The sequence below is a fragment of the Podarcis gaigeae genome, assembly GCF_964106915.1.
Source record: "Podarcis gaigeae genome assembly, chromosome: 5".
Lineage (NCBI taxonomy): Eukaryota > Metazoa > Chordata > Lepidosauria > Squamata > Lacertidae > Podarcis > Podarcis gaigeae.
This window is the reverse complement of record NC_139681.1, coordinates 27,107,311-27,125,495: the sequence shown is the minus strand read 5'-3', so window position 1 is coordinate 27,125,495 and position 18,185 is coordinate 27,107,311. Positions and strand designations below refer to the sequence as shown.

Genomic DNA, 18,185 nt, shown 5'->3' with positions numbered 1-18,185 from the left:
GGCTCCATGGGAATTAAACACACACTATATGTTCAGGAGGGGGTTTTTTATATCCGGAGAAACAACATCACAGGGGAAATATCCCTTCAGATGCCCATAGCAGGTCTTGCTGATATTGAGAAGGCTTGACAGGATGGCTCCTCAACTCAGCCTCTCAGGAATATAGTGACTGTAAGAGACAGGTGTGTTTTACAAACCTCTGTATGACTTGCATGACTGTCCCACAAGACATTTTGTTATCTGTGGCAAAATACAGCCCTGATTCCTTGAAAGCTTACCAGAAGTTCCTCTATGAGAAAGTTTGCAAAGGCGTGAGAACTTCACTGAAAGGCAGCTTGGCCTCCCACTCCTGATCTTCCCCTGCAATGTCCAACCGTAAGTGAGAGTGAGGGTTGAGTGTGTTTCATGGCACACTCTCAGCTCATGCTTGTGTCTTGTGTGAGCAAAGTGTGTGCCTTGGACTATCTCCCAGAATGGTCTGACAAGTGTTCCTGAAAATACAGGTTGTACGAGGAAAAATAAAGGGTTGCCTCAGTGCTAAGCCAAAGTCACTTATTGGTACGTTTGTTCTGCTAGCAAAATGTTTTCTGCCAGCTGAACATTGTTGTGCAAGAGAATGCATAAGCAGGTGGGTTGTAACTTTGGAGTGCAATAGATTGGACAATCTGTTCTGCAACAAGTTTCTGCTAGCACAACAGCTGCAGTGAATTCCTCTGCTGCGAAATATTAATGCTCACCTGTCGATTGGTGCAACAGCCAGGTAGGCTGGAAAGGGTTCCCTATCCCTGCTTTATGAGAACCTAATGGAAGAGTCTTTGAGGCCCAAGAGCAGTGGTGCAGTTAGAGATTCTCCCTTCTTTAAAAGGCAATAGTCACATCTTCTCTGTCAGGAGTGAGCTGGCAGTAAGTTGTACCATGCAGGTTGGGCTTATCTCTTTATTAGCTAAAACATCATCTGCACAGTCTTGGTGGAGTCTCAGGCCTAGTAAGAACAGCAGCTCAACTTCCGTAGGTCTTGCCCCATGAATCAGTTGTTGAGACTGAAAGTCCCTGCCTCCTCACAGTCCCTCCTCTCCAGGGTTTTCCTCAAGCAATCAGAGACTGCACCTGCATGAAGCCAACCTTTCCTCTGCCCTTTTCATGCCTCTTCTGGTTCTGGGAGACAAGAGGGGAGGGGAGCTTATTGCAGCAGCAGAAGGAGACACCTGTGACTCTTCACCAGCCTGACTCGTGTCTGCCTCTTGGCCTCCCTCAACTTACTCTCCTATTTCAGCTCCTGCATCTGATCCCAGACTTCTCTCTGCCACAGACTCTCCCAGCTCACTAAGCCCTATTGCTTCTTCAGCTTCCAAACTCCTCTTCCTAGTCTTCTCCCTCCTCTCCCTCTGACCACTTATTGTTGTCCCACTACCACTCCCCAGCCTCTGAGCCTTCTTCCCTTGGGGGTTCCCCAGCTAGTTCTTCCCACCATTCCTCTGTGTCCACCCAGTCCCTGCCATCCACATACTTCATCCACATGCTGCATTTTAGGACTCTCTTGTTCATTTTGCTGAGTAGGGCTCTGGACATCTGCTCCTAAAACCCTGCACTGGGTGGCAGGAAGATTATGGAATTTCAGAGGTAAAGAATCTCAGATCTTAAGGCCCAACCCCCTGGCAATAGGTCAGATATGTAAAAAACACTTTAGTGAAAACAGCAATGAATTTCCTGAGGCAGAAAATTTGGCATGATAAAATAAATTGACTTGCTATGTGATGCCATGCCTTGCTGAACTCATTAAAAAACACCAATAAGAAAGATATTGACAGCTTATGCAACATTTATAAGGCTGCCTACAAGAAAAGCTTTAAAGCAGAGCATCAGATGCAATTTGCATTGTTGTTGTTGTTTTGTTTTTTTAAAAAATAGCATGCATATGAAGATACAATTATTCAAGGCAAGCCTCATAAGAAAATATATATATAAGATATCATGGATTACATATCAAAAACAGGCTGATGGTGTACATGAATAGGCTTCAGTCAGAAAACATGCATTTGCGTTTTAACTTTCTAGGGAAAACTAGTGAGCATTCAAGGATGCTTTTTCCTGTGACATCGATTAAGCTTTCTGCTCACATTCTTCAAAGCAACCTATTGCTCTGGACTCATCCACGATATTGAAAGTACAGTAATTAAAGGTGTAGAAGGTACAATAGTCAGACATTGATTTCAGCAGGACAAAGAGATCTGATAGCTGAGAATAGGAAGCTCTTTTCTAGCAAGAATGACCAACATTTGGGGTTTGGGAGCGAGGAGGGGGAAGTACAGAGGAATTAAGTTTCAACTTCATTGTGTGCATTCTTTTATAATTGCACTTAATCCAACAGCTTGGACAAGAACCAACATTATTAGGATGAACCAATACCATTAGTGCACTGAAAACTATGGTGGGAAACCAAGGGAGAAACTACAGGAAAAATATCACACAAATGGCTATCAGTTCTTTTAGTTGCTTACTGTGTCTCATTATATGACCTTGTTAAAGTGAAATTTCCAGTTTCCAATGTGTGGACAGCTGCAATAGAGCACCTCACTGCTTCTAATCTAAACCCAAATGACTAGTAACATTAAATAGTGAATAACAGATCGCCTCTCATTTGTTCCAAGGAATTGAGTGTGTTTGGTTCCTAACAAAGCAATAAGTCATGTGGTGGCGACATTCTTTCCTAGGCAGTTCACCAACATTATGAATATATTCTAAAGAAATTCTAAAGCGCCCTCCAAACAAGGCAGAAAAACAGAAGCAACTTTCACAGGGAAGAAAAGTGTTGAGGACATGTGTTGACACAGCACGGACCTGTTGTGAGGCTTTTACAGTTTGAAATGCCAGCTGCATCTCATTCTTTGGGTAAGGTGGTCTCTGCCAACCCAGATGCATCCAGAATATTTGCTTCACATTCATGCCATTCTGTAAAAGGGCAAAATATGCTGGTAGAAGGAAACATTCCATTCCTTGAAAAATCTGCCTGATGTGGCTTGTCCACTAAAAATACTCATTTTCATAGTAGTTTACCAGAACTTTACCACTGTATGTTGGGCCATCACACTCATAAATATGACTAATTCTTTCTAAAGAAGAAGAGAGAAGAAGAGTTTGGATTTGATATCCCACTTTATCACTACCCGAAGGAGTCTCAAAGTGGCTAACATTCTCCATTCCCTTCCCCGCCCCACAACAAACACTCTGTGAGGTGAGTGAGGCTGAAAGACTTCAGAGAAGTGTGACTGGCCCAAGGTCACCCAGCAGCTGCATGTGGAGGAGAGGGGAAGCGAACCCGGTTCACCAGATTACGAGACTACTGTTCTTAACCATTACACCACACTGGCTCTCATGTTATTGTTACCCCCCTCAAACACATATCCAGCAATACCAACTTGGGAGCTCTAGTGCCAATTAGAGGTTGTGTGTTGTTGTTTTTTAAAAAATCCATAAACTTAGAAAGCCAGATAGACAAATTGGTGACCTCCCCCACACCCCACAAAAAACCCAGCACCATGACGTAGCAAAGTCCCACAGAGACGTCTGCTGCTGCACCAGGGACCAAGCAAGGACACCAAGAGAGAGTCCATGTTTTCAGCTGCAGACCTAGTGATTATCAGCTCTTAAGGGATGGGTACTGAATCCAGCAAAGTTGCCTTCTACCTGTTATTTCTGGATTAGAGGTCTCTGTGTATTGTTGCGAGCAGATAGACTTGTGAGCCTGTATGCATAAGGGGTTAAACCAATTCTTGAAGCTTATATCTCGCTATGGGTGAGTCATCTGTGGGAAGCGTTTCCCCGGGATGCAGAAAACTCAGAACGAAACCATGTGAAAACGAAATCGGTAAAGAGAAGGAGAAAGAAAAGTGACGGAGGAATAGCAATCTATCACAGGCAAGTGCATTGAAGAATGAAACTCTGTAGGCAGCCCGTCATGTTTGGATAATGCTCCTCCAAACAGAACCGGAAAGGAAGCACTGGCTGGTAAAAAAATTGCTCTGCACTTCATCAATAAATGTGAGCATTTATGTTTGAAGATGGGATTAAACCACAATTAACTGAAAGTCAACACCATCTGTCCTTAAAAAATCTTCTCCTACTGAATTGTTTACACAACATGTCAACACGGCGAGAGAATTACCGGTACTCATCCCCCCCCCCAAAAAAAAATCTGCATGGAGGGACTGCAGCTCAGAGCACTTAAAATCCCAGGTTCATTCCCCCAGTGGCATCTCCAGTTGAAAAGGATCACACAGTGAGTGATGCCAAAAGCCCTCTGCCCTAGAGCATGGGGAATCCTCTGTGCAGATCAACAAACTGCCTCACCTGGCAGCAGGCAGCCTCTTATGATCAGTTAATGGCTCTGCACATCTTCCAGACTTGGTTCCCTTGCTGCCATCCATCTAGTGGGCTGTACTTAGGCCCTGTCTGCGCTATGCATTTAAAGCAGCATCACACCACTTTAATCTGCTGTGGCTTCCCCAAAAGAATCCTGGGAAAGGTAGTTTGTTAGGGGTGCCGAGAATTCCCTTCACAGAGCTACAATTCTCAAAGTGGTTTAATAGTCCACCCCTTTTCCCATGGAACTCTGGGAATCGTAGCTCTGTGAGGGAAACAGGACTCTCCTAACAACTCTCAGAACACTTAATAAACTACATTTCCCAGGATTCTTGCAGGGAGCTATGACTGTTTAAAGTGTATGATGATAATAATAATAATAATAATAATAATAATAATAATAATAATAATTTATTATTTATACCCCGCCCATCTGGCTGGGCCTCCCCAGCCACTCTGGGCGGCTTCCATAAAAGCCAAAAATACAGTAAAATATCACACGTTAAAAACTTCCATGAACAGGGCTGCCTTAAGATGTCTTCTGAATGTCAGGTAGTTGTTTATCGCTTTGACATCTGCTGGAAGGGCGTTCCACAGGGTGGGCGCCACTACCGAGAAGGCCCTCTGCCTGGTTCCCTGTAGCTTTGCTTCTTGCAATGAGGGAACCGCCAGAAGGCCCTCGGCGCTGGACCTCAGCATCCGGGCAGAATGATGGGGGTGGAGACGCTCCTTCAGGTATACTGGACCGAGGCCGTTTAGGGCTTTAAAGGTCAGCACCAACACTTTGAATTGTGCTCGGAAACATACTGGGAGCCAATGTAGGTCTTTCAAGACCGGTGTTATATGGTCTCGGCGGCCGCTCCCAGTCACCAGTCTAGCTGCCGCATTCTGGATTAGTTGTAGTTTCCGAGTCACCTTCAAAGGTAGCCCCACGTAGAGTGCATTGCAGTAGTCCAAGCGGGAGATAACCACTCTGGCGTGCAGTCCGCAGGCAGATAGGGTCTCAGCCTACGTACCAGATGGAGCTGGTAAACAGCTGCCCTGGACACAGATTTGACCTGTGCCTCCATGGACAGCTGTGAGTCCAAAATGACTCCCAGGCTGTGCACCTGGTCCTTCAGGGGCACAGTTACCCCATTCAGGACCAGGGAATCCTCCACACCTGCCCGCCTCCTGTCCCCCAGAAACAGTACTTCTGTCTTGTCAGGATTCAACCTCAATCTGTTAGCCGCCATCCATCCTCCAACCGCCTCCAGACACTCACACAGGACCTTCACTGCCCTCACTGGTTCTGATTTAAAAGAGAGGTAGAGCTGGGTATCATCCGCATACTGATGCATTGAAATGTATAGTGCAGTTAGCTGTGCAAAGAACCTGTCCTCCAATTCCATCAATAAGTTTTCTTCTCCTGCCAAGGGGGCTTGCATCTTTTCTGCCTCTTCCTTGTGGCACTTTTGGGTTTTAAAAAATTTATTTCTTTATAATTTTGGTGGGTGCAGGGTGAAACATACCTTACTGTTGTGATGCAACTGTGGTCGTTTTTTCTTCCCATTAAATAGTTCCTTAACACAGCAACCTTCCCAGGTCCTGTGCTTTTTCCCGATTTGAAAATCCCTATGGGAAATATAGAGACAGGGGAAGAAATGTGATTCGGTTCACTTTCAAAGGGGAACAGACCTAATTTGTAATTAGAAATGCAGCAATTGTTCAAAACTGGCACTTCTCTGAACTTTGCAATGCACTCCTCCAGCCAAGTAATTCACATTAAGATGTTGGTGAATTTTCATGAGGACTTTTACAAAAAGAAATACGGAAAAATGAGAAACTGAGCGAAACTGAAATTGACATATTCACTCATCCAAAGGGAAATGTAACCTTATGACATCTTCCCCTGAGATTTAAGGGACAAGGGAGACTGTTACTGAGTAGCTGAAATTGGTGGGATTCACATGTGTTTTTATGGGAAATTGTTCCATTTACCTTTAAAAACTAAAAACCCCTGGACTGATTCCTTTAAAAATCAAGCTTCCCATTTTAAGCAATGAACAGCTGTCAGGTGCACAGTAGCTAGCCCCTCAACCTCCCCATGAGAATTTCACCAAAGTTTCTGCTCTCCTTTCATAATTTTCTGGCGCAATTTATTTTCTCATAACTGAAGGAGAAGAGGGGGAAATGCAGGATAAATCTTTGAAGCTGCACTGGATTGTATAGGTGGTAATCTCACCTGGCAGGGGAGACAACTTGACCACGAATTGTATAGGTAGTGATCAAAAGGTTCTCTATTTGGCTATACCTCCTTGTCAGCTATAAAGTGATCAGCTGTAGTGCCTGCATATTAAATAGTTCCCCATTCCTTTGCCCAGAAGCAGGAGATTGCACTGTTCTGGGTAGCGTATGCATGTTACATGTCGGACAGAAACCTTATCACATCCCTACATCGCACAAGAAGGAATAAATCATCTCCTGAGTTATGGGAGAAGATTACTACAACTACATTATTTATCTATGACATGATCCAGCTGATAGAGCCCCACTACCTTCAGTGGTAGAGATTTAAGCGCATGCTCCATTTCCCCACTGAAAGAGGTTGGCGCTGATTAAAACTTCCCACACATAAAATTAAGGTTGCAATGCAAGCCACAACCTTCTCCACAGCTAAGATGAGTTTACGTGGTGCATCAGGGTCCCATTTGAAAAGTACCATTTGTCAGAACGATGAGGGTAGGGGGAGCTGCTTTGCTCCCATCTCTCTGTAGTCTATTGCCCTGTTTGCATTAGCTACCCTGTCCTTAGAAATCTTCAATCTGTTATCAGCCTACAGCCCTGGAGTCCCACCGATGGGCAGCAACACTCTCTGTGAACCATTTCCATGAAATGTTCCAAGCCACCATCGGGATTGGGGTTGGCGAGCACCATTTCCATCCGGTGAGAAAGAAGGACGGTCCGGGAGTAAGTCTTCAGATGAAGGCTATTCTGAGCAATGTCTCTTGGCAGCCCAGTCCATTAAAGAGAGCTACATTTGCTGGATCAAGAAGCACAGATGCAAATCTGATGTTCATTCAAGTGTGGATCCCATTCAAATGTGCATCCATATTCTACTGACACATAGAAAACATTTTCAAAAGTGCGACTAGAGTTGGATCAGGGTGAAAATATTTTATGTCCACTATGGACTTTCACTAGTATGCTGAATAAGAAATCCCTTCTCTTCTCCTCCCAATCTCTCTCTCCATTCCCGCCGGTTCCTGTCTTCCAACTTTCCTGCATCTCACACAGGGAAGCCCAGCTCTCCCTGGATCCAGCCAGATCTCTTCCCAAGCTTACGTCCCCATTCACAGCAGGAAGACTGAAATCCCTCCAGCAAACATCTCTCTTGATTCTGGACACCCTGAGACTTTGTCATCAACAGGTCAGACATAACACAGACACACACCCCATCTCTCCAACCCTCCTCTCTTACTTCTCATAACACACAACACCACACTCATTTGTGACTAAACAAAATACAGCCTAATTTTTTAAACGGCTTTCAACGCTTTCCAAATTGATTCCAGATTTGTACATTAAGAAATGGCTTTATTTGGCTTGTTTCATTGCCAAGAGGCACTTTTTAATATAAACTCATTACTTCTAGAAGTTCAAATGATTTTGCCTTATTTCTGAGAAAATTTGCGAAGTTAATGTTCCATAACTCAGGGTGGAAATGGTGCAATTAAGCCCCACTAACAAATATCATTGGGGAAAGGTTTTTGCAGATATGCGATCGCAGGCTTTCTGGCTAATCGCTTAGTTTAACAGCCTGACCCTTAAATTACTCTACCAGGACAAACCGCAGTGAAGAGTGTTGCAGGACGAGCTGTAGGAATGGGCCAGATTTCCACCCCCTCCTCATTCTGCAGAACAATACAGGCACGGGACAGACTTATAGATATGAAGCTGAGGCAAATTGGAAAGAGACAGATGAACCCATCCCTAAGTAGCACTGCTGCTTTTAAAAAGGTAAGTTCTTCAATCAATGTATAGCAGGGCTCTGCATGTTCCTTCATATAAGACCTGAATCAGCCCAAATTCAGCCATTCACATTCTCAGAGGCATATTCCAAAAGTTTTTTCTCTGGGTAGAACCAGGCTTTTCTATGTACATTGAAAAGCCATAGCAGGGGCTGAACAGAAACTTTTTTTGCTTTGAAGTTGAGAGATGAGCCATTCCCTTGCTGCCTACGGTAACATGGCAAGCAAATTAATCAGGGAACCATTGGGGATATTGTAAAATCTTTCAGGTGGAGGGGTTCCTGATCCCAAGTGCCAATTCACATTGGCAGCATATGTGAGCACGATGACCCATTTTTAGCAGCCATGCCTCAGCAGCATAGCATGAGGAAATGGTACCTATTACCAGTGTTTGCTTTACCTGAGATTGCTTTTCTGCACATGCCATGGGAACAACCCATGAGGAAGATTTTAGAGCATCTGAAAAAGCCCTCGGTTCCCTTAGGAAAATGTGGGCCAAATAAAATCCTTGAACATCCCTAGTACTATAGTCAAGAGGACTGCTCAAACTCCAGCAAACTCCTAGTAAATCAGGGGCTATGTGTCATTACACTTCCAGGAAGGTAAACTATAATTCATTGTTTCAGATGACAAGATAAATAAATGGCAAATGAAAGCAATGTTTAAACATGTAATAAGCTGCTTGAAGAAAAACATTCTGAAAACGTTCTCCATTCAGACTTGTTTGAAGAAAGATCCAGCGGTGCAAAAAGTAATTCATAAACAGCTGAAAAGAAAGAGACTGGAAAAGATGCTGTTTGCAGGCGCTTGGTCCAGATAGACACAAACTCACCTGCTCACTCCATTGCCCTGAACACTGACGGCATCATTCCTGAAAGCTCAGGACATTGTCAATCTTCATAATAAAATCTGAGGGCTGAAAGCTGTTTCTAAAGGAATAGTCCCTGACTTCAAAGTGTCACTGATTTTGCCCTCTGTGACACAGCAGCAGAGTTGCTGGAGATGAAAAGGCACCTTTGTTCAGCCCTCTGTTTGCTTAAGACAGTTCAGAAATAGCAGAGCTCTTCAATGATAGTTTTAAATTACTCACCTATCAGTTCTCCCTTCCTCTGTCTCCCCAACCCCCCGCCTGCCACAAAAAACCAAAAAAACCCATCACAGCAATGCTGAAACCTGTGGACTTTCCATCTAAACAAAGATTGCTCTATTTCTCTTTAATGTTGCTGTCTACCCCACTGTACCTGGAAGCATGCATTCTCACTGTATTTTGCTCTGTTGCTCTTTCAGGAGCTTCCATGTGATCACAATGGGGGGCTTACAGGGCCGAATGGTTGGCTTGGAACCCAGTGAAGATCACATGCATGGGCTGACAGTGTGATCTAGTGCTTCCCCATTGGGTCAAACATATGGCTTTGATTTGCTCATGGAAGCTTCACACACAGAGACACAACACACTTCTGTGATTGCAAAAATTACCATATTTTTTGCTCTATAAGACTCACTTTTTCCCTCCTAAAAAGTAAGGGGAAATGTGTGTGCGTCTTATGGAGTGAATGCAGGCTGCGCAGCTATCCCTGAAGCCAGAAGAGCAAGAGGGATTGCTGCTTTCACTGCGCAGCGATCCCTCTTGCTGTTCTGGCTTCTGAGATTCAGAATATATTTTTTTCTTGTTTTCCTCCACCAAAAATTAGGTGCGTCTTGTGGTCTGGTGCATCTTATAGAGCGAAAATACGGTATGTTGCAAAGTAACTCATTTGGCTTTGGGTACTTGGCACCTTGATCTGGGGGAGTAGGAAACACTATTTGTTGCTCTGCTTCAGGCCCATGCATGTGATCCAACAGGGCCAACGCTTGATTTTAAATTTTCTCACACAATACCAACTTTCAAAGGGATAGGGAAAAAAGGTTGACTTTCAGTCTGCTTGTAGACAGTTCACATTTCCTGAAAACATACTCAGAAGCTTCTTCCTTACTTGAGAAACTCCAAAAGGGAGTCGGGAAAGAGATAAACATATCCCCAAGTCTCCTTTCCCCTCCATGATTATTTCATGTCTTAGCAGCCTCCCTACCCTCAAAATCAGACTGATTAGATTGTTTTCAAAAAGATTTTGTGTTGAATGACCAAAAATGCCTCCCCTGCCAGATTTGCTGGAGCCACGGAGAGCGTGCTTGCATGAATTCATCAAGAAAGATGAATATGCATTCAGGTCAAAACATTCCTTGATCATCTTTGCTCCTTTGACCTTTCCCGACATGTGCTCACAAAAGTGGCTTGAGGGGAAAGAGAAAACAAACTCGAGTGTTTCTGCAGAGAATTAGAAGGAATTCCCCTGAATATGAATATCTGGAGCCATGATTACTCCCCTTCTTTCCCCAGCTTTTCATTTCATCCTGTTCACATGTTCAGGAAGGCTGGGTAATCAAGCAATAATCTACTAACCCCTAGGTTATTCCACTGTTATACAAAAGGGCCATTCAGTGTGGAAGTAGCAAATGAAAAGAGTCTGTTGATATATTACAGGGAGCTAGCGCGGAAGTACGAAGAATGACTGAAGCAGTCTGCGCTTAAATTTAACATCCCTATTTGCAAACTTCCAGACAGTGCTATTTTTCTAGAAAAAGAGGTGCCAGAACTCACCACGGATGCCTCCCTTGGTCTCTTATAATGAGAGGTGCCAAAACTGAGTTCCAGTGAGTTCCAGCTGAAAAAAAGCCCTGCTTCCATAGCTATTGCAAAACTTCAAGGGGTGGGGGAGAGAGTGGTAAAGTTCACATCTCTGTGGGAGTGTTGTTGTGGGAGAATTACCTAATGTAGAACTTTGTTATACGACTTCAAAACAGTGCATTCAGGCCAAAAGAGTGAGCCAACAATCAGGGCTGGCCCACCCATGAGGCAAAGTGAGATGACTGCCTCAGGTGGCAAGATCACAGGGACAGCTGAATCCAGACTTCAAGGAATGCATTGCCTGCTGCTGCGGTGGCAGCAGTGGTGCATGGCTTGGGGGCTGGATCTGCTGCACTCTACAATTCTATGATTCTAACTCTGAAGAAGGCAAATGTTCTGCAGGTGCTGCTTCTGACATCATACGGTTGCAGTTATGGAGGAGACCACTCTTTTTAGAATGTCTATATGTGATGGAAGATGGGACACAATTAGTGGCAGGTGGGACTCAGGCCTCGAACCAAAACGTTGTATGTTTCAGGCACTTGTATGGCACCCTAAGTGGCAGGGTCAGGTGTGTGGAGGTGGTAGCACCCTGGACAGTTCCACTGAACAAGTCTCTGGAGCAGGGGATTAGGAACCTCTGGCCCTGTAGGGGTGGTTGGACTCTAACCCCCATCAATCCAGCTTGGAGGATCAGTAGTTAGGGACAGTGTTTCTCAACCTTGGGTCCCCAGCTGCTGTTATACTACAAGTCCCATCATCCCTAGCTAGCAGGGCCAGTGGTCAGGGATGATGGGAGCTGTAGTCCAACAACATCTGGAGGATCACAAATTCCCCACCCCTGCTTTAAAAGCTGAGTCACCAGGGATACAGGTAGTAAAAACATTGTATGATTTGAATGTAATGGAGGCAAATGATTTCCTGCCACAAAGAATGCCAAAATATAAAAGCAGAGAGAGAGAGAGAGAGAGAGAGAGAGAGAGAGAGAGAGCAACTTCCTTTGATGTAGGGATTAATTATATGAATTTGGAGTGCTTTTTTTTTTTAATGGGAGCTTTATAGGAAGCATTCTACCTATGTCATAGGAAATTAAACGTTTTCTCAAAAGGATTCCAGTTTTACAATGTCAATGGCAGCATTTTTAGAGCACTTCTGGGCTGCCAAAGCTTTTCACATACATTATCTCAGTTACCTTCACAAAGCTTCGTGAAATACAGTATGTCAGTGTTCTTTGGCCTATATTGCAGGCAGTAGTTGCAACTGAAGACATTATAGCTACTCCTTATTTATTTATCTTGTTTTATCTGTTTGCTACTTAGTTTGTTATATACCACCTTTCCTCCCAGAGGAAGAAGCAAATGACAAGCAAGGAAACAATGAAAACATTTAAAACGCAATTCCAATAAGGATGCAGACTGGGAAATATCTTTAAAAGGCTTGTTGAAAGAGGAAGGTCTTAAGTAGGTTCTGAAAAGACAACAGAGGCAGCACATGTCTAATATTCTAGGGGAAAGGATTCCAAAGGCTAGGTGCCACAACACTAAAGGCTCAATTCCTGGGTTGTGTGGAAAGAACCTCCTGATAAAGATGGCATCTGCAGGAGGTACTTACCTGCAGAGCACATAGATTGATGGGGTAAACAAGGGATGAGATGATCTTTCAGGTATCCTACTGCCAAGCTGTATATGGCTTCATATACCCAAACCAGCACCTTGAACCTAGCCCAGTAGCTGGTTGGCAGCCGGGGGTGTTATAAGCAAGGAAACAACCCAAGGTGGGATGAAATCCAAGCTTTCGTGCATATGTTTTGTTGCCCCTTCATACATCTGAATCGTGGAAGAGAATTGCCTTAACAGCCATGAGTACACAGCTATCCTTACAGAAGGCAAGGTGAATGAATTAGTATAAATATCTAAACATGAGCAATAGTGCGTTCTAAGCACATTGAAATAGCACCAGTCAAAAGAAATCCAGAGAGAATTATCCGTTTCCCCAGGCCCTGCCTACGAATGAAGGCCGGGCAAGGGAGGAGCAGGGAGAGAGACATTTCATATTGTAGGTGCCAGATGATGTAGGTAAATTAGTCTGGAGAACAATATACTTCAATTTCAGACAAAGACAGGAACCATCTGGTAAGCATTTCTTTCAGTGCCTTTCCGTACTCTGGGGATATGCAATTTGAATGCATTTGATAGAGAGGGGCCTGAAAATTTCTAATAAAAGGCAAGATTCTTTTATGTCAAGTAAGACAAAGACATCTACAGCACCATCGTATGTAGGGAGTCTGAATAAATTTGTTGCTGCAGCCAGACATGTGGAAAAGTAGCTGCTCTTGTACGCATTACAAGATGCTTGTTCCAATTTAATTGCGGTGATTTTGCGGTTGTATTGACACTCTTCTTTTCAGGTCTAATCTGACTGTGTTGGGAGTGGGTCACAAACCTCCTACGATTAGATTTTGAATTCCTTTCTTCTGCTCCGCAAAGAATTGTGGCACTCGCTGCCATCCTTTTGCTGTTTCTCGCCCTCTTGATCTCACTTGCGCTACAACTGACTGATCTACCAATTTACTAGATGACTTCATGCATCTGAAAAGGTGGGCTCTAGCCCCCCAAAAGCTTAGCCCATGACTTTAAGACTGTACAACCCTATGCACCTTTACAATGGAGCGGGCCACACTGAATTTAAATGGGATTTCCATCTGAATAAACAGGCATAGGCCTGGGCTGCATGAGTGAGCCGTGAATCAGGAAACCTGCCATTTAAACCTCACCTTGATCCTAATTCAGTAGCTGGCTTTTGTCAAGACATTTGAAAAATGTCAGTAATATTGGCATACCTTGGAGCCGATATTACAGGGCTGTGGTAAAGAATAGGTATGAGATGACTGAACTGTGCTTTACAAGGAATATTAAATATGGTTGCTGCAGATAATTATTACAGTTATAGTACAGTTTCCAATATTGGGTCTGTGTCCCCACCATAGGAAGGTTTGCAAATAGCGATTATGTGAAAAATTGAATTTAGGCTGCAAGCTAATACCCACTTACCAGTGGAATAAGTCCCACTGAGCCCAATGGGGCTTTGTTCTGGGTAGATATGTACAGAATTTAAGCATTTTATCTCACTCTGTAGGCAAAAAGCCCCCCTGCCTTATAGCAGTTCACAAAGATAATATAGGTCCTAGTTTCAGGATTAAAGTCTAAAAGGCAAGGCACACAAGGAAAAGAGCGGTGGGGAGGGAGGAGGCAAAAAGCAAGCTTGGGAATCAGTTCTTAAAAGGAACATTTGTCCGGATTGATCTGTGGGGCAGATATATGGCAATGAACATTCATCCACATTTGCTTGCAAGCATGTGTCTGCATCTCCCAGTTAAGTCATTCATTCATCTCACACTTCTCCAGGCATTTCCTCCTCACTTTCCAAACAGTGGATTTTTTGCACTGGAACAACAGAGCCCTTTAATTAGGGTTGCCATATTTCAAGAAGTGAAAATCCGGACACAAAAGTTGTTGAGGGGGAGCAAAGTAGGGTTTGTGTGTGTGTGTGTGTTTGCTAACTCTCCAAATAATAATATTGAAGTTTTAAAGCTATTCCTCCATATTTTTACAGAAATTTGCCAAAAATTCAACACTTCTGATATGGGCTGCCATACACCTGGAAGGACAAATCCCAGCTCTGTCTGGAAAATTGGCAGCCAGCCCTACTTTAATCCACTTGAACAGTGCAAAATGGTCCAAGCCTGTGCTTGAATTCGTCCTGCAGAACAGTGTCCATCTCCAGGAACCTGCAGTTCTGTTTTCCCCATGCCCAGGCCCAAAAGTTCTATTCACTGATCACTGGACTGCAGTGGCTTCTTCAGCAATGATGAAAACTGCAAACTGGCAAAAGCATTCCATAACATACATCGAAAAGCAATGCCTGTTGGCCTTGTTTAAAGGCCGAAGCCGAAAATGGGGGAGGGGAAGCATATGCTGTTGATTCCGAGCAGGAAATGATAATGGAATGTATCTCATGTTGCTCTGAATTCTGAAATCTAAGCTTCTGTGCCAAAAGAAATTAAGAATGCAGGATAAAGCAACGACAACAACAGCAGCATTATATTGCAACAACATCCTGGAACTGAGAGACTGAAGTTTGCTCATAGACATATAATGGTCCTCCTGGGATCTTCTCTCTGTAACTGTATCTTCTGCTGTGAGAACAATTTACAGTTAGTTAGCAGTTCAGTAATCTTAGGCTGAACAGACATTTCTGAAAAGCCTCGGGAGGAAGCTGTGGGCAAAAACTGTCACTGCAGGCTGCTTCAAAGTAGGCTAAATTTTAGCATCAATATAGAGTTATATGTTTTGGGGTGGGGCCAAGATTCCCCTAAATTCCTGGAACCAGGAAAGAGTTAGAATTTAACCAAGCCCCCTTAAATCCCAGGATGCAGCAGGGATTGAGGCTGATGTAGCCAAGCCAGCCTGAGAATGGCTGAGTCATCAAACAAACAATGGGATATGCACCATTAGCAGAGACTCTACACCAGACAGGTGGGGCATCTCTTCTGTGCTGGTTAGAAGAGTTGTGTTTCAGAATGGCAGTTGGGGATAATGAAAGCAGGAGGAAAAATGGATTTGCAATGTGCAACCAGCAGCAAGCTGAAAAGGAGAGGGTCAGAGCACTATGGGGGCTGACAGTGGGAATCCAAGATGGCAGCCATGTGAAAAGCGCATCCCCTCCAACATTTCTCCAATGAAAATAGGGCCATCCTATTCCATACCTTTCAACATTTCTCCAATGAAAATAGGGACATCCTACCATACCCTCCAACATTTCTCCAATGAAAATAGGGATGTCATATGGAATGATCCTGGGACATTCCAGGATCAAATCAGAAACTGGGACGGCTTCTCTAAATCCGGGACTGTCCCTGGAAAATAGGGGTGCTTGGAGGGGCTGGAAACAGGACCCCCTTGACATGTAATGCCAGAAATCCTTCCATCATGGGCTCAGGTTTTATATGTTTGTAAATAAACCATATATCATAAAGACACCACAGTCTCCACTGTGCCTCATTTCCAAAAGGAAGCCCGAACCCTGGGATCTCGCACCACTCAGAGACTGGGGTGGTATGTAACAATACTTATGGACAATGAGAGATGCATAAATGATTGCATCTCAGATCCCCACAGATCACCTGCTGCTCAAATCTAGGAGCAAGGGTTCCTCTGAAATCACCACCCTAGTTTCTGTCTAGATTTTGGAGTTCTAGGTCAGCTTGTTTCCAAACCAGTACTGAAGAAGATATCAGGACCTGCTTCTGTTGGACTGTTTGCTCTTCCCTACAGGTTCATCTTCCACCAACTGCCCTGTGGGAAAGATCTTTGGAAAGCAAGGGCAGCATGAGAAGCGTAACCAGGGCCTGGTCCTCCTAGACTACACTCTGGTCCCCATGGAGCCATTTGCTACCAACTGCCTGTGGAAAGGATGCTGATGTCTTTTGATATGTTGCTACTGCGGTATTAAATAATGTATTTTGATGTTACTTGGAAGGATTTGTACCATGAAAGGAGGAACGTCAATAAATGAAACCATAAAATAAATCAGGAAACCTCCATAGCTTCATTTGTGAACAAACCCAGGACGAAAGTACATGGCTGAAAGGGGAGTTATGTAACAGCATGAGGCATGGAAGTTCATCCATAAATTAATTATGGTTTGCAGCAAAAGCCCAGTCAATGACAAAGCAATAAACCAGGGGTTGATGGCACTTGTAAGAGTTAAACTTCAGAAATGGAAGCAGCCTGCACATTTTTCTTTACACAGAACTCGCTGAAATGTTTGCTGCCTCATGAGTATAGCCTTTTTTAAAAGAGTAATATTTTCCCATCTTAAAGTGCCTTCAAGTGTTTAGTGCATTCTAGTGCTTAGAACGAGAGCCATTGTACACCACTCATCTGTGTTCCATAACAATAAGCACTTTTATTTTTTGGCAAGGAACACATTGCGAAAGGTGAGAAGGAAGGGGTAAGATTTGCTGTATTATATAAGGTACATGCCCTTACATAGCCCAACTCTTCTGCAAAGTTGAAAAATGTAAAACTTAGTCCTCTCTGACTCTGCTGTCTTGTGTTTTAACCATCTCACATTAGACTACATACCAGGCATGTGAGCCTATCAGGACTTTGCAAGGAATCTTTGTTCTACCCTGGGAGTCAATTCCTGAAGCATCCCAAGGACTGGGCTTTGTCCTCTCTGAGTGTGCAGCGTTTGCCAGGATCACACAGAGAGGCTCTGTGATTCACTGGTTGCCCCAACAACAGGACCACATGCGGTTGCATGGAGAAACCCATTCATCCAACTGGAAATCCCATGCAGTCTCAGTTGGGTTGAAGGCATGCTGGTCAGCAGCCCATCAAACCTCCAGGGTCCAATGCATGGGTACCACATTTTGCACAAACCAACCCACAGAGGACTGGCTAGATGTGTGACAGGTGTGAAGGTTATAGTCCTTTAAATTTGCATTTAACATCCTGGTGCTCCAAAATCACACACAGGCCAATTTAGCATAATCTCTTTCCAGGGTACAAAACGTTGAGAGATGGATCAATGTGCTTTGGATATTGCACAGGTGCCCTACCATGTTCCTTCTACCTAGCTTTCTCTTCCTTTTTTATCATCTCTCCCTCTTTTCAAGTTCACTTGAGAGGATTGTTTGGGTTAGGAAGAGAAAGAGCCGGGGAGAAGAAATCTCTGCAGCACAGCCTCTAGTGCTTTGGTAAACTTTAAGCTATTGTCTTTCTTGAGGGATTTCCAAAAACCAATTATGGGACAGTTTCTTTTAAAAGGGTAACAGAAAGATGATAAGAAGATAAGTGCAGCCTTGCAGGATCAGACCAAGTGCCTATCTAGTCTAGTCCACAAGCAATGGCTGCAACAGCCCTCTCTTCAAGAGTATCACTTCCAGAGTATTAGATCTAGATGTCACTTACGGACTCATTGTTAAAACTGTGTTTATGGAAGACAATCTTACTCGATTATGAGTGATCGCCAAAGAAGAAGAAGAAGAAGATAAATGTGGTCTGCAGAGCGCCAGTGGTCTCCATGCTGCATTTAGGAAGTCCACAGCATGTCTGTGAAGAATGTTGGCAATATGTAGTCTATGG

The 18,185-nt window shown here is 43.9% G+C and overlaps 1 long non-coding RNA gene across 2 annotated transcripts; it reads right to left on the bottom strand.

Annotated features, from left to right (window-relative positions):
• Window positions 1–227: 227 nt before the first annotated feature.
• LOC310845435 lies at window positions 228–9,498 on the bottom strand. 2 transcript variants are annotated; one of them, XR_014564723.1, is made up of 3 exons: window positions 9,202–9,498; window positions 5,871–5,973; window positions 228–360 (listed from the first exon to the last, which is right to left on the bottom strand). It is a non-coding gene; the product is annotated as an uncharacterized lncRNA (long non-coding RNA). The 2 variants fall into 2 exon arrangements; XR_014564724.1 differs by lacking the exon at window positions 228–360 and adding an exon at window positions 876–1,155.
• Between the last annotated feature and the right edge of the window lie 8,687 nt (window positions 9,499–18,185).